Source organism: Neolamprologus brichardi, chromosome 18 (genome assembly GCF_056152115.1).
Source record: "Neolamprologus brichardi isolate AB-2024 chromosome 18, ASM5615211v1, whole genome shotgun sequence".
In the NCBI taxonomy this organism is placed as follows: Eukaryota; Metazoa; Chordata; class Actinopteri; order Cichliformes; family Cichlidae; genus Neolamprologus; species Neolamprologus brichardi.
Window position 1 is genome coordinate 24,506,483 of NC_142121.1, and position 18,113 is coordinate 24,524,595.

Sequence of the window (18,113 nt, forward strand, 5' to 3'; positions counted from 1 at the left end):
GATTTATGTAGACTTGTCTATCCTCCCATCATCCACTTGTTGATTTAACCGTGCTGAAAGGTTCCCCTTGAAATCTGATTGGCTCAGATAAATATGGAGGATCTACTGAAGTCGTAACCCTGAGATTGTTATTAGCGTAACACTCTGCCCGTTTGGTTGTGATCACTTATCCTGCGAGCTGTTTGAAACAAGGCGTAGGTGATTGTTTTTATCCAAGGGCTTCATTATATGGCTTGTAAATCCTGGCTCATTGTTACTGTAGAGCAGCCACATGTTCTCTTATCTGTTTAATTGATAACATGCACTAAACCTCGTTGTTTGTCATACCTTGGTTACAAAGCTGTGACCCACTTCATCAGCAACACTCTTTTTGTATTGCTTTTTTTTTTTTCCTATGGGAAAGGTACATGCCAAAATGCCAATATGATTGTGAATGAAGTCCATTTGAGTCAATGGCTGTTGTGCGCTTCAGTACTGTTCCAGTGCAATCAATTGGTCCTCTTCCCCAATCCTTTGTGCTAATACCAGAGTTTGCCCTATTAAGCTGCTATCAGGACTGTGCTGATATTATTTGAATGAGACCACAGTCAGTGAGAGCAAGATGGAAGGAGAGTTAAAGAGCTAATGTTTCAGGCAATATCAGGCGCCGTCTCTGTTTCATTGCATCCAACCGGTAGGATATGTGTGTAACTCACTCCCACTCAAAGGATGGCGTCCCAGACACTTTGATCAGTACCGCTCTGTTTGAACCCTCGGCCATGAGGCGGATACAGCCCTGGCCAAGCACATACTTCTGTCAGTTATCTGTCTAGTGTTCAGTCTGCTGGCTTAAAGCCACCGTCAGCATGTTGTGTGAGTGTATGTGTGTGTGATGTGGCGCTGTATTTGCCTGATGACGGGGGGTTCAAAGTGTGATTGTTTAATGGTTCTTCTACTGGGCCTTGCTATTTAGTGGGATTGAAAGCCCTCATATATGTTTGACACTGACTGACAATTATTGAGAATCCCTAAGTTTCAAACCTCTCATTCTTGCTGTACCAGTTGTTAAGGGTACCGAATGCCTTGGTGTTGACATGTTAGCAAATCAGGGTATTGTTTTTATTTGTAAAACTGTCTTTGAGTTATCAGTCTCTTTTGTTCGGTTGTTGTTTTTGCAGTTTGTTTTTACAATGTGCCCCATGCACACGGACTGTATATACCTTGTGCCTAGTACATCTAGTTTCCACATAGTCTATTTTTGTGGTTTGTATGTGCCTGTAAAAATGCAAATCTGTGTTCTTATTTTCAACTTGCAATATATGTAAAAAACAAACAAACAAAAAAAAAAAAACATTAGAAGAAGATTAGTATTGCTGAATTACGATGACAATGTCAGTATATACAATTTTCCCAGATACGGGAAACACAAAATTGCACATTTTTGTTGGTTTGAGCCTTCCAACACCATGCGCGCTGTACTCTGTACTCTCATGTTCTGTACATATGGTATACACAGAGATGTGGGGCACATTGTTGTGTTTTTACCACAGCCTGCTGTATAAGATACATTTTTTTTACAGTGAGAGGGTGAGCTCTGACAGGCTTCTGGTGGATATCGGCAGTCTAGACGTTAGCTTAGACGATCCGCTCACTGCAAAGAGCCAAAAACGACAGAAAGTAATAAACAAACTGTGGAGATGCTTGCACAATATCAATACAGTAACAGAAGTTGGCTGTGCACGTGCTGGAAACAACGTTCTTAAAACATATTGTTGCACAGCTATTTACACTCTGATGCTGGTTGCACACTGATCAAGTCTTTGCCATTTAAGAAAAGCTCTCTCTTAGGCTGAATTCGACTCATGAGCAGTCATGAGCTTGACCTACCATACCTTGGCAGATAATAGCAGAGTGCATGTTTGTATTTTTCTTATCTAAGCAGAGTTCTGTGTACAATTCTTAGTGGGACCTTCAAATCTAGACATTGTTGTGTACCAAACTACTGTACAATGATTTTATTTAGTCTAACAGTTAAACTTTTGTGTCGTAGCTACTGTAGCCTGCTTAGCTTACCTAAGCCTTCTCTCTGCTTCAGGACTCTGTGTGCTTGAGTTTGTGTGTGCGTGTGTGTGTTCCTGTGCCTTTCCTTCTATAATGTTGGTCCCACTTGAGAATATGATGCCATTTAGGGGGTTTTAAAAACCCACATGAAGCCGAGAGAGATGTGTGTTAAATGGTCACAACTACATTTGTTCTACAGAAGAGGGAAAAAAAAGGAAAAAAATGAAAGAAACCACTGTAATGCTCCAAGAAATCACTCTAGCACATCCCTAGACTTAGTAGCATTCCACAGCCTGCACGAATAGCTCAGTGTGGGCATCCAGACACACTTTACCAGCACCATGTAGACGACAGCACAGATATCTGACACAGCATGTGTTCTCTCTCTCTTTGGAGGCCAGTCTGCAACCATCTCAGGCTGTGCTCTGCTTCTGCTCTTAACAGAACGGTTTAAGTATTTTGAAACTCCAGCTCTGTCTAAGTTGATGTCTACAACCCAGGACAACTCAGCTCCCAGCCCAAGCTGCAGTGCTACCAAATCAGTGTCAAAGGATTTAGATGGATACTTGGCATGCTTGTAATATTTGCCTGCATCCAGTCCTCGCGGACCGAGATGCTGGTGGCGAGGGCATGGGGCTGATTTGAACCTGTTTCTGAAAAGGCTGTCTTGTCCACCACCTCTGCTGGCCAAGAACACAGAGCCACACCCTGGTGTCTCTCAATAAGCTGGTCTGTCAGTCAGTGGCAATGTTGTTTAAGCATTCGTAAACAGACAATACATTGTTGTGCAATAAAAAGATGAGCGCATTGGCATACTTATCTCTGGGTGTGGACTTTTATTTGTCATCCGTCTCTGTTGGTTGGTGTTCTGTGTGTGTGCATGAACCTTTACCAAACTGCTGGAGTTACACTAGTTACTACTCCCCCACCACACACCCCAAACACACAGACACACACACACACACACACTCGCATATGTGAACACACATACGCTCAACCTTAATCAGACAACCACCTTTCCACCTCCTTCTATCCCACATCAGATGAGATCTCTCTCTCTCCCTCTTTCTGCAGACAGGGGCTCTGCTGCATCCCTGATGAGGTGTCTGCGCTCAGTCTGAGAGCTTTCTGGTCTGTCTGTGTGTGTGTATACGAGCGAACACACGCACACAGCATTGCACAGCATTAAGTTCAATTTCTCTGGTACCTAAGAAGGTGTGCATGCACATGCAAGCCCTAGTTTTGTATTTGTCTGAGGGAAAGAGAGAGAGAGAGTAAATGAACCGGCGCTAGGAGTGTGCGCGCGTGTTTCGATGCGCGTGTCTGAAAGGGTGGGTGGGTGCGTCACAGAAGAGGGCAGTCCAAGGACACACTCCTCTGGCAGCCTGGGAGCAGCATCCACCCATTCCCTCTCTGTCTGTTTCTTTTCCTTTCTATGTATGCACACACACAAACACACTGCTGTCTGTCTCCTCAGTGATTATGCATGGCACAGTGAGATAGAAAGATTAAAATTACATGCAAGGTGAGATTTCACCACAGTGCTCTACACTGTTCATCTTGCCTCCCCAGCTCTACATGCAGGTGGTACAAATGCGGGAGAGGCCATCCGCACTGCGTGTCCGCACTTTTACCTTGACGTGACATAATGTCCTCTCTCTTCCGCTCTGTTGACACACACACACACACACACACACACACACACACACACACACACACACACACACACACACACACACTCCCTCTTTCTGTTTCATTGTAATTCAATGAACAGGCAATGTACTGGTAGTGGCTGCCGGCTGATACTACACCAAGTTGTGAAGCTATGTGAGTATATAGTTTCAGCCTTATATGGCCGAGGAGTGTCCTCTACCTTGTTTCCTCTGCAGTGCTGGTCCTCTACTTTGTCCCTGGCTGTCCTACTTCAATTAATCATATCAGCATCACCCGCACTACCCACCCTAGCTGTTTACCTCCAGAGGGCAATTTGCTTATTTAGCTCCTTACCGGTATCCTCGCCCCTTCCCATCCATCTCCTTCCAGTTTGCCTTACTGCTCCGCAACCCCGTCTTCGTTCACGTCTCTCCTGGGATCTTCCAAGTAAGCAAAATCTACATTTCAGCTTTTTCAGTTCGCAGTAACAGGTGTAGCTGGGTATTGCTTAAACATTTGCAGGTGTTCTAGTGTTATGCATAGACAGCTGTGTGTGTATTAAAAGATACAAACAGACAGGCACTGCCCCCAAATTCACTATCCTCTTATGCTGCCGCACCTGCTTCAGCCTTGTCTCTCTGCTGAGGGGAGCATCTAGAGAGCACAGCTCAAATCTGAATACCAGGATTAGCATTTGGTTCAAGCTCTGACTCTGTGAGCGAGTCAGTGAGCTAGGCAGAGAGAAGGAGAGGGGGATACAGTAAATCATCTTACAGCTGCTGGCAGCTTCAGTAACATCACAGTTTGCTGGACAGCGGGTTGGGTGGAAGTGAGAAGTGCGTCAAGCTGAAATGATCAATAAAAAATAAAGCAGAGAAAGAAACAGGAAGAAAGGATCATGTGATCTTCTAAGCTATGCCATTCATTAAAATAATAGTTTAAAAAATCTTGAAGCATTTGCTTTACTCCTCAGGAAACCATTGAAATGACTCTATGACACTTCTATGTCTCGTTTACATGAATGTAGCTAATTTACTCACAAAATTCTGCTATATGCTAATGTCATTTTAGTCCATCAATTCAATTTTATTAATATAGCACCAAATGATAACAACAGTCACTGGTTGGCACTTTATATTATAAGGTAAAGATGCTACAATAATACGGAGAAACCCCAACAGACGACCATCAGCATGAGCAAGAACTTGGTGACACTGGGAAGGAAAAACAACCTTTTAACAGGAAGACAGCTCAGGCAGAGCCAGGCTTAGGGGGACTGACGTCCACTGTGTCCAGTCTGGGGAGATGGGAGTGAGACAGGGCAAAGATGTTGTAGAAGAGAGCCAGAGATTAATAATAACTAATGATTAAATGCAAAGAGGTGTATAAACACATAGTGAGTGAAGCAGAAATGCTGAGTGTATCATGGGAAGACCCCAGCATCCTAAACCTATGCAGCTTAGCTAAGGGAGGAATCAGGGTCACCTGATCCAGTTCTTACTAAATGCTTTATCAAAAAGGAAAGTTTTAAGCCTAATCTTAAAAGTAAAGAGTCTGTCTGTCTCCCGAATCCAAACTGGATTCCTCAGAAGAGGGGCCTGAAAGCTGAAGGCTCTGCCTCCCATTCTACTTTAAATACTCTAGGAACCACAAGTAAGCCTGCATTCTGAGAGTAATGTGCTCTAATGGGTCAATGCGATACTATGAGGCCTTTAAAATAAGATGGGGCCTGATTATCCAAGACCTTGTATGTGAGGAGCAGGATTTTAAATTTGATTCTGTATTTAACAGGGCGCCAATAAAGAGAAGCCAATGTGGGAGATATATGCCCTCTCTCTTTTTAGTCCCTTTCAGTACTCTCACTGAAGCATTTTGGATCAAGCGAAGGCCTTTCAGGTAGTTTTTAGGCCAGCCTGATAATAATAAATTATAACAGTCCAGCCTAGAAGTAATAAATGCATGAACTGTGAAGAAAACAAATGTTTCAAATGTGATACATATCCAATGCATTATTTGAATGGCAAGATCAGAATTGAAAAAGCTCACAAAGGAAAAAAGCTCAACTGGATAAGTTGCCCTTTGCACTTGAGTATTCAACAGTGTTTCCCATCAAGTAGTGTATATTTGCTTTAAACAGCAAATTATATAATGAGCAATGTGCCTGTTGGGGAAGAGAAGGAGGATGAGGAGGAGGACAACAGCAGTCATAAGGGCACAGTCTACACATATATATAGGGTTTATGTAACATTTTATATAATCTTTCATGTAAATTAAGTACTGGTTTTAGTATTGCAGTTTTCAGACTAAAGTCCCTGAAAACCGCTTCCATAGTAGTTATAATCATTTTACATTTCAAGACTCAGAATATTTATTAATTATGTGGTCATAGGACCCCCACATAGACACAAAAGTACTTAAAGTCAGACTGGTTTTGTATAAAAACAAACAAACAAAATAACAACAAACCAACAAAAAAAAAAAAAAAATGAGAGAGAGAGAGAGAGAGAGAGAGATAAAGCAGAGCAGAAAGAGTATGTGCTGTGAGCAGTTGACCTCAGCAGCACTCTGTATCATCTGCTCTGCTAAACTCTTCCTGTTACAGGAACATCCACGAAGCCCCTGGCTAAAAGAACAGAAGAAAAATACAGATGGGGTTACAAATGGGGGAGATGTGGAGAGCTTGTTGCTGACATTTTAGAACTGGGAAGAGCAGGACATGATTCATGAAATGAAAATGAAAAACTTTTTCTCTAGGTAGATGTAATAACTATCAGTTTTGATAAGCACTTTTTCCTTTTGTTAGTATAAGAACAGCAAACCCCCACACTCTCTGCTTTGGTGTTAGGTCATGCTCTGTATATTGATAAATTTACTTAGTTTATTACTTCCTATTAGATGTCATATATTTAACAATATAAATATGCAAAATGAGGAATATATTTGTCATGACTGCAAAGCCGGTGTGTTTAAGGAACGGACAGGCCCTCCCGGTGATATGCATGTGTGGTATAGAAGTCAGCTCCGCCCTCTCTCACCCTCTCCTACTAATTCCCACACACATTAATATGAGTGTCTGTACAGTAATCTCCAAAAGTGTGTCAGTGGTGGCTCACCTCCAGTAAGTAGTTATAAATGCAACCAGACCACATTATCTTCCAGGTGAATGTTGTGTGTCACTCACAGACAATATAAAAATGGTTTTGAAGCCTTGAGATACTCCTTTTAAACACCTATAGTGGCAACAATTCACTTACTATTTCATTAAATATGACCTAAAACTAATGCTTAAGACCAGGTCAGACCAGAAGGCTGTTCTTAGATCCATGGGTCTTTCTGGAGCCATGGGTATTTCCTCCCTTATGGAGACAAAGTTAGCAAAGCAAGGCTGAAATTATTTGGACATGTGCAGAAGAGAGATGGAGCTGCCAGGCAGAGGTTAAGAAGGAAGACAAGAGGAAGACCGCAGAGAAGATTAATCGTAGTGAAGGAGGACAGGCAGAGGGTTGGTGTGACAGAGGAGGATGGTAGAGCTTAGGTGAGCTAGCGGCAGATGATCTTCTGTTGAGACTCTTAAAAGCAGAAACCAAAGGAAGAAGAAGAAGGTACCTTCAATTTGTTGCTGTTAAAAACAATGCAGGTTTGAGGTAATTTCACAATGTGAAATCTCTACAACTATGTTTGGTTGACTCTGTGGAATCCTTTAAAAAACAGTTAAAAACTTTACTGTTTAAACAAGCTTTCTGTTGACCAATGCTTTTTACATTTTTATATTTTAATTTACATTTAAACTCTATATTGTGTATATTGTGCATTTTGCTATTTATTGTACTGTTTATTTTAGTCTCTGTGTGCAGCGATTTGTGACTACCTGTCTATGAAAAGCGCTTAATAAATAAACTTTACTTACTTACTTATTTACTTACAATGGCAACATTTGCTGGCTCCCCTGGCAGGACTGTCTTATGTTGGTAATAATATAATAAGCTTGCAGAAAACCTGGTGCCAATCCCTGGACAGATCTCTGGTGCATCTCAGGACCAACATAGACACAGGCATCCGTTCTCACTCTTACAAAGTGATGGTTGGGACAATCAATCAATCAATCAATCAATCAATCAATCAATCAATCAATCAATCAATCAATCAATCAATCAATCAATCAATCCATCCATCCATCCATCCATCCATCCAAACAGATTATTATGAGTTTTAAAATCTTATTTAGTTTTCACATCTACCTGTTTTCAGTGATATCAATTTTAATACCAGGGAAATAACTAAGCATATAATTGTTTTCTTTCACTTTTTTTTGTAACCCGTGTGTGACAACAGCACAATCAAACTGGAAGTTTGCCATATGGTCACCACTGTGAAAGAATTCTGGAGGCACCCCTGCTCACAGCAAATCTTAAGTCAAATTAGTAAATCCATTTCTGGCAGGCTGCAGAGTGTTCTGGACTTTCACATTAGAGATTTGCTTCTTCTGGAAAATGTAATTTATTTCTGCGTATGTATGCTTTTGTTCAGGTAGTAGCTGTCGATTCTATGTTGCTGCTGCTGATGTATAGGTAATACTCCAGGATAAATCAAGTCTGGCTGTTTGCGTGGTCTAAAGCAGGCTAGGTGCACAGAATATGTCTGCGTGGTAAGTTATGTGCCACTGCTCTCATGAAACCGAGTCACGACTAAATTCAGCCAGGATACCTGGAAAATCCCACTTTAATCTACTATCTGTGTTTTGTGAAAAAGCCTCCAGGTCTTTACTCTCTTTCAGCTGTGATTGTTTTGCAAAAGGAAAAGGAGGCCCCCGCTCAGTAATTTTACTCCATCATCCACTTCCACCAATAATATTAGCTCTGGGCCGCCAACTGAAGTGATGAGAGCCAGAACAATGCTTTGCTTCTGAATCATCTCATCTGTTCTGCTCTGTCAAGGTCTGTACTCAGTGACACTGTGGGCTATTCATCAGAGCAGACACACTCACACTTTCACACATTGTCACACACAGAGCGAAAGACAAAAATATGCACCGTATGATTGCAGCGCTTCTATTGACTGATCAGATTATGCACATTAAGATTCTAACAATTCTCTTTGTGTTAATAGGCGTTTGTCGTTAGTAATGTATGCAGCAAAGTGTCAAAAATCAAAGGAGAAACCAACATGAAGAGACTTAGTAAGGTTTTGGGCCTCTTCACTTCAAAACGCCTTACCATTGATTCTGCAAGCCTGGATCTCTAATGAAAGGACTGTCATCAAAACAGAATTGTTTTGATGACAGTGGTAAAAAGCGCTGTCTGATGTTGTGAAAATGTTCTACAATACAGTAATCACAAAGAGCTGCTTTTTCTGGGATTTATTGTCACACTTGCCAACAGGCCTGTTTCCAGCCAAAAGAGTGCTTTCTGATCCTAAAAGAAGCAATCCATCTACTCCAAGCATCATTTTTGTACATGTATTTCAATAAAGAGAGATCCTTAGAAGGAACTGAGTGCAATTTATTGATGTACAGAATTCAATTTGAGGTATTTGGTTAGACTCCGATGGCCCAGCACAGCAGAAAGCAGCGGTGATGGGGATTAGAGCAGGACCCCCCAGAGTCAGTGGTGAGGAAGAGGTGGGTTGGACAAAGGTGTCTGCAAGAAAAAATGATAGCTGCGCAGTGAGATTTAAAGTACATGGAGTGGAAGCTGGTTGGCCTGAAGAAGGCTGGCGGAAATATGATTGGACTAGACCAGTGATGTCACAAGCAGCTTGACAGCATGGGAAAGTGGAAGTGATATAAAGCTTAGATTAGCTGCTAATACCTGGGAAGCAGACAGATGTGTGACTACAGAGCTTCCTTATAACTTGTGCATAAGCTTCTTTTTTTCTGCAAATGCATCCAAATATCATTGACAGATTTTTACATAGGCGTTCCACTGTTGAACTGGTGACTGCGAAGTCCATAGCACATGATTCACACATCTTCATACTCATTCGGTGACCCCCACCCCCCTCAGGCCCCTTAAATGGAAGCATTGCTGTGTTGGAAGAGAGCACTCCCTTTGGGACAGAAATGTTTTGTCATAAGACAAAGGTGATCACTCAGAATTGCTCTGTATTGACTCGCAGTGACCTTTCCCTCTAGGTCGGAACACACCAGCAACGTGACCCCCACAGCACAACAGATCACACTCATTGTAGGGGTCAGAGTTCACATTTTGCTGCTGATGTTGTATGTGTTGTACTGCTGTGTGTAATTTTGAATTACGTGGCTTTTTTGCTGTTTATAGATTTCATGTTTTGTATGCTTTAGTTATAAAAAGAGACAGAAACAAGAGACAGAGTCAAATGACTACGTTTATTTTTAATACTATATGTGTTCCCTTAGAAATAAAAACTTATGAATATAAATAATATGTGCCCCTCAACTATAGTAAACAGTTCTCAGATCTTGATGCAGCTTTTTTAGGAAATACAATGCAAACAATTACTTTACTGAGCAAAATGCAGCTCTGAAACAGTGTGTGTTAAAAGCAGCCAATTCAGATGCTGGGGGTGACTGGAGGCCGAGAGACAGTGACAGAAAAACTGAGAAAACTATGAACACAATAAACTATTTGTCACTGTGACCCTTTAACAGAGCTATTTAATTCTGTCTGTGTAGGCCTTTCTGTTGTTGTTTAGCATTAGCTCAGGGGCCAGTCTGTTCTGCTCTGTCACTGCGTTTGGCTATGTGACCATAATCACTAATGAACTGTTGTGGGGTCTTGCACTCTCTAGTGGAATCCAGCATTCAGTAACATAATCTCTAGTAGTGATTTAAGTGGCCTTAGCAAAGAATGATGACTGTGTGCCGCAGCATCTCAAGCAGGCATATGTTTCTGGGTGAAAGGGAGAACAACAATGATGCTCTAATTGTCATGAGGATATAGAAACCCTAAAGCATCCATCACCTTCACACAGAACACCCCTGGGTCCCTCGTTTCTCCCTCTCACCTGGGAACAAACAGACCTTCAGTGATTCAAACTAATGCAATATAAATGTATTCAGGGGTCTGTGTTCAGGATAGTATCTCATGAGCCAAAGGTTGTTTGGTTTTCTTAAGATTTCAAGAAGCGTTGATATTTGGTTTTGTTCAAGCTACCAGTTTCTGGGGATTCAGATACTCTGTTTTGTTGTTGATGTGTAAAGGTTTACACACCGAGTGAAGGAAACAATGCTTTTTATGTCATTTAATCCTTTCTGTTCACATTATATTCTGATTCACTGAGAGTAGTTGGCCAGTAGCGAGTGAGTGTATGGATCACTGTCCTCTCTGTTCTTTGAGGTAGCTGCAGCCGCAGAGTTCGGTTTGTTCCCCATCTCAAAGGCTCTTCTGGGACAATCAGCATGAAAGGGTAGCGGTTTGATTGCCCAAGCAGAATTACAGAATTACTCAGCAAAGTGACAAAACTAAAATTTAAGCATAAATGCAGGGCGTCTAACAGCAGGAATGTAGGCTGCAGTCATGCAAGTGCAGCTATTGATCTTTTTCTACATCCTATTTTTCATCCTATTCCCCCTTTTTTTTCTGAAGTATATAATACACTTTAGTATACTATTAGAGTTACTGATAAGCATTTTTAAAATGTTTCCCATAAAGAGGCAAACCTCAGTGTTTTGTGAGCGTTTCTTTCATCAACAGAGCCCAGGATGAAGTTGGCAATGCTAATGCCAACAGACGATGCTGTTCCATCTATAAAGGCCATTGTTGAGAAATCAAAGCTGCAGGCTGTAAGTAACATGATATAACTGGAATGCTTTTTGTTGTACTGACAACTGAGCTGAATGGCTTGTGACTACAGCCTTAGTGAAGACAATGGGGATGTTCAAAGTGTAGCTAAGCTACACTTTAAGCTACTCTTTATTATTCTTGTGAGACTTTACAAGTCTGGTGATCTGTTCTTAGTGTGTATAAAGTGATGTCAGTCACTTTGCATTTAACTGGAACATATATAGACACTGTTTCATACAGCTACATACTGAAAGACTAAATCTACTGTTAGTTTCTACAATGAACAGAAATGAGCACTCCAAAGAGACAACCTGGCACCCTTTAATCTTTATTGCTGAGGTGGATTTTCTTATCACCAGTTTGTGTATAACTGTATAATTGTGTATAATTTTGCAAATACACATTAGTTTGTATTAGTTTGCACATGTTAGTTTTCAGAGTTTGGCTAGTCTTAGCAGTGCTAACAGCAGTAGCCATTTCTTCAATGCACCATCTGCATCCCTGTGCAGTGGCTACACCTTTATTCTGACAAAGCTGACACGCAACTATTTTTCCTTTTTTTTTTTTTTTTTTTTTTAAGTCAGCACCATGGCTGTCATCTGTTTACTTTCCCCTGCATGTATTAACATGTTCCCTTCAGACAGGGGAGGGCGCGTGAGAGTGGGTGCAGCCATCTGACAGGACTGCAGCCAGTGTGAGTGACTGGCAGCACCAGAATAATATGTTGATCTGACCATTATTTCTGGAGCAGACAAGCAAGGGCAGCTGTGTTTAAATGTTTAGTTGACTGGTCGCTCACACTTTGAGAGTTCTGGATCTACAGCTTCCAGCAAATCTGGAAGCATATGAAAGTGGGAACAGAGAGAGGTCAAAAAGACAAAACTGTGGTCATCTGTTTCACCCCAGTGATCACAAAAAAATGTGTTTGACTAAAGAAAATATGAAAATGCGCATTATGAAACAGATTACAGGGGCTGTGAAACATTTGAGGATATTTGGGGGGCTTTTTAGTCTTTGTTATGAGAGGACAGTTTGAGAGTGGACAGGAAAGGTGGGAGAACGAGAGCAGAGGGAAACACACAACAAATGGCCCAGGTTTTTACAGTAGCCTTCTGGCACAAGAGTTACCTGTTCAACCCAGGCAGCTATACCAGGACTTGCAAACACAGAAGATGGTGCAATAGCTAGGTAGAAAGAAACAAAACATTACTGTGCTCAGGAGGAATCACAGTTTAGATTGTTTTTTCCATATCGGCAAGCATTATGAACGGGAGATAGAGCTGTGAAAACCATAAATGACTTTGCTTAAATTACTGTTATTACTCTTTCGGGATCTCATATCATGTACGCACACTCAGTGTTGTTGTTTTTTGCATTGTATCTGCATCATATCTGACCTTCATTGCAACATAAACCAGTAAAAATAAGATGTGAGTAATGGGAATGAGTGGGAGTGAGCTCCTGGCACAGTCAGATTAGAGAGGAAAAGTCAAAGTAGCAATGACAAACCTTTGTTCAGTGTGATGTGTCTGGTGCAGGGCTCCCACTGACTTTGAACTGCAATGTTTAGAGATGTAATTTTTAAAACTGAGGATGCTGAGTGGGTGTGATCAGCTTACTGGTGTTGTCATCACAGGTCACAGCTGAGGTAAAAAAGAGTTCCTGCACCCCCTTAACCTAATTCCCACAGAGTTACAAAGGTTAGCCTTTTTTTCCTCCTGCTATTTAAAGGCGTCTGATTCTGGGTGATTCTGGACTCCGTTGGTCCATTTGTTAAAAAGAAACACTGCCTAAGATACAAAAAGAATATTTCTTCTAGCAGTGACCAGGAGAAAACCTTCATGCGTATACTGAGTACACAACAATTCATTTTGTTCAAAGCAAAGTTGTGGGCTGGAAATATGATTCTGGCTTACAGCCCAGTGCCGACAGGTTACAGTCAGTGATTGTTCTGGTTATAGACAGGAAAAAGCAGTTTACTTAAAGGAATTGGCAACAGAATTTCTGCCCAAGTCCTGGATAGGTCTTGCATGAGGGAGTGAATTTCCACTAGTGGGGCGTGAATTTTCTCATAGTGCAATTGTTTGCACTATGAGAAAATGTTGCTAACATCAGGGTGCCCACCTCTTAATTAAAGATATATGTCATGGTCCCCGTGTCTGCCCGGCCAGCTCCACAAGGCCACATGTGTTTTGTGTACATTCTCCTCTCTCCTCCCTGCCAGGGCGGAGCTCACTGCAGGCTCCCGCCCTTGCCACACACCTGCATCTCGTCAGGCTCTGATTACGGGTTGGACTCTTAAGGCCGGGATGCAGACAGCCTCACCGCTGGATGATTATGCTAGACACGTTAGTGAATCTCTGCCTCGAATCCTTAAGCTTTGTAGACTTGCTGCGATCTCCGTGTAACCTTATTTTCTGTTTTCCTTATTAACAGTTTTCCCCGGACCCGTGACTAACCTGTTATTTCTACTGCTGTAAAGAAGAAGAGCCAGCGTGTTTGTGACTCCAATCCCGGACCTCCCTTTTCGGACCTAGGACCCCCGTTCCCCTCACTGTATATATCTGCACCTGGTGGTTGTGTAAATAAACGTTGCTTTCCCCTGAACTCTGCTCTGCGCCTGAGTCCTACTACACCGCATGACAATATAACTTTTCTTTCTTTAGACTCCTTGAACACACAGGTTCCTAAAAGGCAGTAAAAACAACACATGAACTCTAGGTGAAAACAGATCCTCTGTCCAATAAGGAAAACTATCTTATTTTAGAAAAACAGAACAAGCCAGTTAAATTGTTAAAACTATTTTTCCTTAAAGGTGGATCTTGCTCCATACAAGTGAGGTTTCCAATTCAAAGCTACATATTGCTGTCTAAGTTTGAATGGAAGTAATGAACTTGTCTGCAAACACAAACAAATACTTTCTGAGCTGTGAAACTCTGAAATGTGCAACACAACCTGGAAACGCAGATCGTTTGGCCCTTCGGAAGATGTTGGTTGCAGTGCTGAAGCACAACTTAAGTTTTGAAGGAGAACATTTTCCATTTCTGGAGAATTTGTACTACCGCTTGGCTAGTAGTTAGCAAGTATTGGCAGACAAACATGAAAAACTACGCGCAAATGAGGCAGTCTACTAGCAACCAATAGTTTATTGGTGCAGACATTCTTTGCAAACTATTTAACTCAGAGAGAGTCAGCAACCTCCACGAACCACTGCCAACCAGTTAGTGAATCCATGTTTCCTTAGAAGCAGGTGGTTGTGTCACGTCCAACTTGTTAGGCAACTCTCAAGCAAACTTATATTAAATATGCCTAATACTGGCCACCATAGCTCTCGGTCTTTTACTGATTGGTGCTTGGAAACATGTTTGCTTTCTGGATAGACTCCTGATGGGTCAGAAAATTTGTTTAAAACCTGGATCATTGCTGTTATCCAACCCTATGTTGGAAGACACCAACATCGTGTTGCATCAACCAGTCCTGAACAGCTCACCTCAGCTGCTAGCAAAGACAACAATGTCATCAATGTCTGTAATTTCCATGTTGGATTAATCACTGGTAGTTAAGGATTATGTTTGTGTTTTCTTCAGGAGAAAACTCCTGTAGGGACCGATAAAGCCTAAAGAGGCAGCAAACAGGGGTTTTTGCATGATTGTATTCAAAAGTCTCAGATTCCACAACACCAAACTAAAACATAATCTTGGAATTGATATTATGTCTGCAGAGTTAAGGCTCCTTAAAGAGAGGAAAAAAGGGTTAGGGTTATGGGTTTAATATGATGCCAGCCCAACCTTTGCAGCTATAACAGCTTCAACTCTTCTGTGCAGGCTTTCCATAAGGTTAACAAGTGTTTATGGGAATTTTTGATGATCTTGGGTGAGGAGGCCTGGCTTGCAGTCCCAACTTTAATTCATCCCAAAGATTTTGTCTGGTTGAGTTTGCAGGCCACTCAAGTTTTTCCACACCAAACTTGCTCATCCATGTCTTTAAGGACCTTGCTTTGTGCACTCTTGCGCAGCCATGTTGGAACAGGAAGGAGCCATCCCCAAACTTTTCCCACAAAGTTGGGAGCGTGAAATTGTCCAAAATGTTTTGGTGTGCTGAACATTTCGAGTTCCTTTCACTAGGACTAAGGGGCCAAGCACAAATTCTGAAAAACAACACCATAATCCCCTCTCCTCCAAACTTTACACTTGGTACAGTGTAGTCAGACAACCTGACAACCACCAAACCCAAATTTGTGATTCCTGCTAGATTTTATATTTTACTTGATTAACATAAAAAAATAATATTTTAATTTCTCCATTAACATCTGATCCATCTTCAATTTATGACCACCATATGCGTTGGTCATTCATTGAAGGTCAAGTGTGCAAATACTTCAGTCACAGTATTCACAAGCAGAAATCAGCCTGAACATGATATCGGGCCAAATAATGAAGGAAAGTAAAATCGCAGTAGAAGCTGAGGTCAATCGTTAAAAACAGTATGTGTTTGTAATTGATACATCTTAGGAAAATGAACACTGCTGGCTTCACATTTTACACCCCCTGACACGTGCTCTCGCATTACAAATGTCCTCCTGCATCCCCATGGTCCCTGTAGACTATCTTCCTAAACTAATAAGGTTAACATGAAAGCTCATTTCCTTTCTCCTGCCTCTGTTGTCTATCAGACCACTGATGCTGCTGCTGGTGTTGTGACCACCCCATGGCTTAGAAACACACACACACACAAGTTCAAAGCATGACCCGCTACATGCTCATGCTCTCCATTGTCTCTGCTGGCGTTAATTCTCCACCCCATCAGGCTCAAGAGTCGGTGTTATCTAGGATGGCAGAATACCCAGGGCCTCTCCCTTCTCCTCCACTCCTCAGATATCCCAGTATGGTCTATTTCTGTCCCTGCATCTCTCTGCTTTCAGCAAAGTGCCTCTGACGTCTCCCTCTGCAACAAACAGATGAGGGCTGTCAGTGATGGGTAGCTGAAGATCGCACTGCAAACCAAAACAATTTAAGTAATGCCGCCCACCCCCCGCCACCACTTTTTTAAAAAATATTTTACATTTTACTGAATCATGTAGAACAAGAGCCTCACTTTTCTAGTAGAGGAGCAATAATAGAGCAACGGATGTGTGGTGATGATGACTTTTCAAATCTCCTCTCCCTTTTTTCCCTAATTGAGAGTCATTATAACAATGAGATGTTATTTTTATGTACAAAAGCAATTAAGTAATGAGACATAAATGATTATTGGAAGCGAGGAGGCAAGGGGAGGTGATGGAGTGTGAAAAGGGCAGAGGGGATAAGGGGTGAAGAATCATAAATGGGATGAGGGGATTATTTACAAAAAAAAGAAAAAAATTGTCTCTGAAAGTGCTGAGTCACTGGAAGGGTAAAGCTACAGACCAGCTCTCTTTCTCCTTCTGTCTCTTCCTCACCCACAAGCTCCACACCAAGACACACAGCATGTCCCCACCCCACTGCAAAACAGTCACACACACACACACACACACACACAAAACCCAAGAGGAAGGAGGATGAGGCATATTGTTACTGCAGAGCTAGCCCCCCGGTATCAACGGTGCTGTCGTCATCCGGATTTGTTACAACAAACCAGATCACAGTACATGTGGAAAAAACATCCATTGATTAAAAACTATAGCAACAGATTGGGGGCCTGGTGGCTAGATGACGTGTGTTTGATGTGACGTCAAAAACGGGCTCTGCATTGTTGCAAGTTCCAGTATTCACTCATAAAAATGCATGCTGAAGATTAAATGCCATTTTAAACAGCCACAGCCTCTGGTCATAGATGGCATTTTGTTGAGTTTACCACATTTCCATTGCATGCATTTTCATTTTGTTTCTGCATTGTGAGCAGGATGCTATGACATTTGCCCTGACTGACATGTCTCGCCATATGTTGTGCTGAGAGGCATAAAACCTCTGACTTTGCATAAATTCAGTCATATGCTCCACTTACTGGAAAGGCTCAGAGCTCCGGAGCAGAAGTGAGCGTGTGAAAATCTGTGATTGGCAAAGCTTGATAATCCTATCTATTACACTGTTCAGTGGGCAGAGTGCATTTATTTGATTGGTCAGGATGGATTATATTTATAGTAGTACTTCTTACCAAGTGACAATATAACGACTGCAGTAAATTCAAATCTTGGAAAAGATACAAGACGAAATATATATATATATATGTGTGTGTGTGTGTGTGTGTGTGTGTGTGTCCCTGCTTGGTGTTTGTGTATGATCATGATCTTTTTAATCTAGGGCCATAGCCATTGAGTCACATATCAGTCATTCTTCCTCCAAATAAGATGCTGCATTAAACCAATGCTCTCAAAATCTGATCTGGAAGCCTTTTTTTTTTTTTTTTTTTTTTTAAAAAGAAGAAGAAGAAGCTTTGATTGCAACAAATTTCTTCTTTCTGGTATAAATGAAAAATTACTGTCTTGTTTTCTGCTTGTTCAAAATGCCACTGAAAGCAGCTTCTTACTTATATTAGCAGACTTCATCAAATCAGCCACATCCTGGCTTCTCTGCATAGGCTCCCCGCACTTTTAAGAATAGGGACTTTTAAAACATGCTGCCTCCTCCAGGTAGGACATGGCTAGAATACTTCACCTAGGAGCATTGAGGAAGAATCCCTGT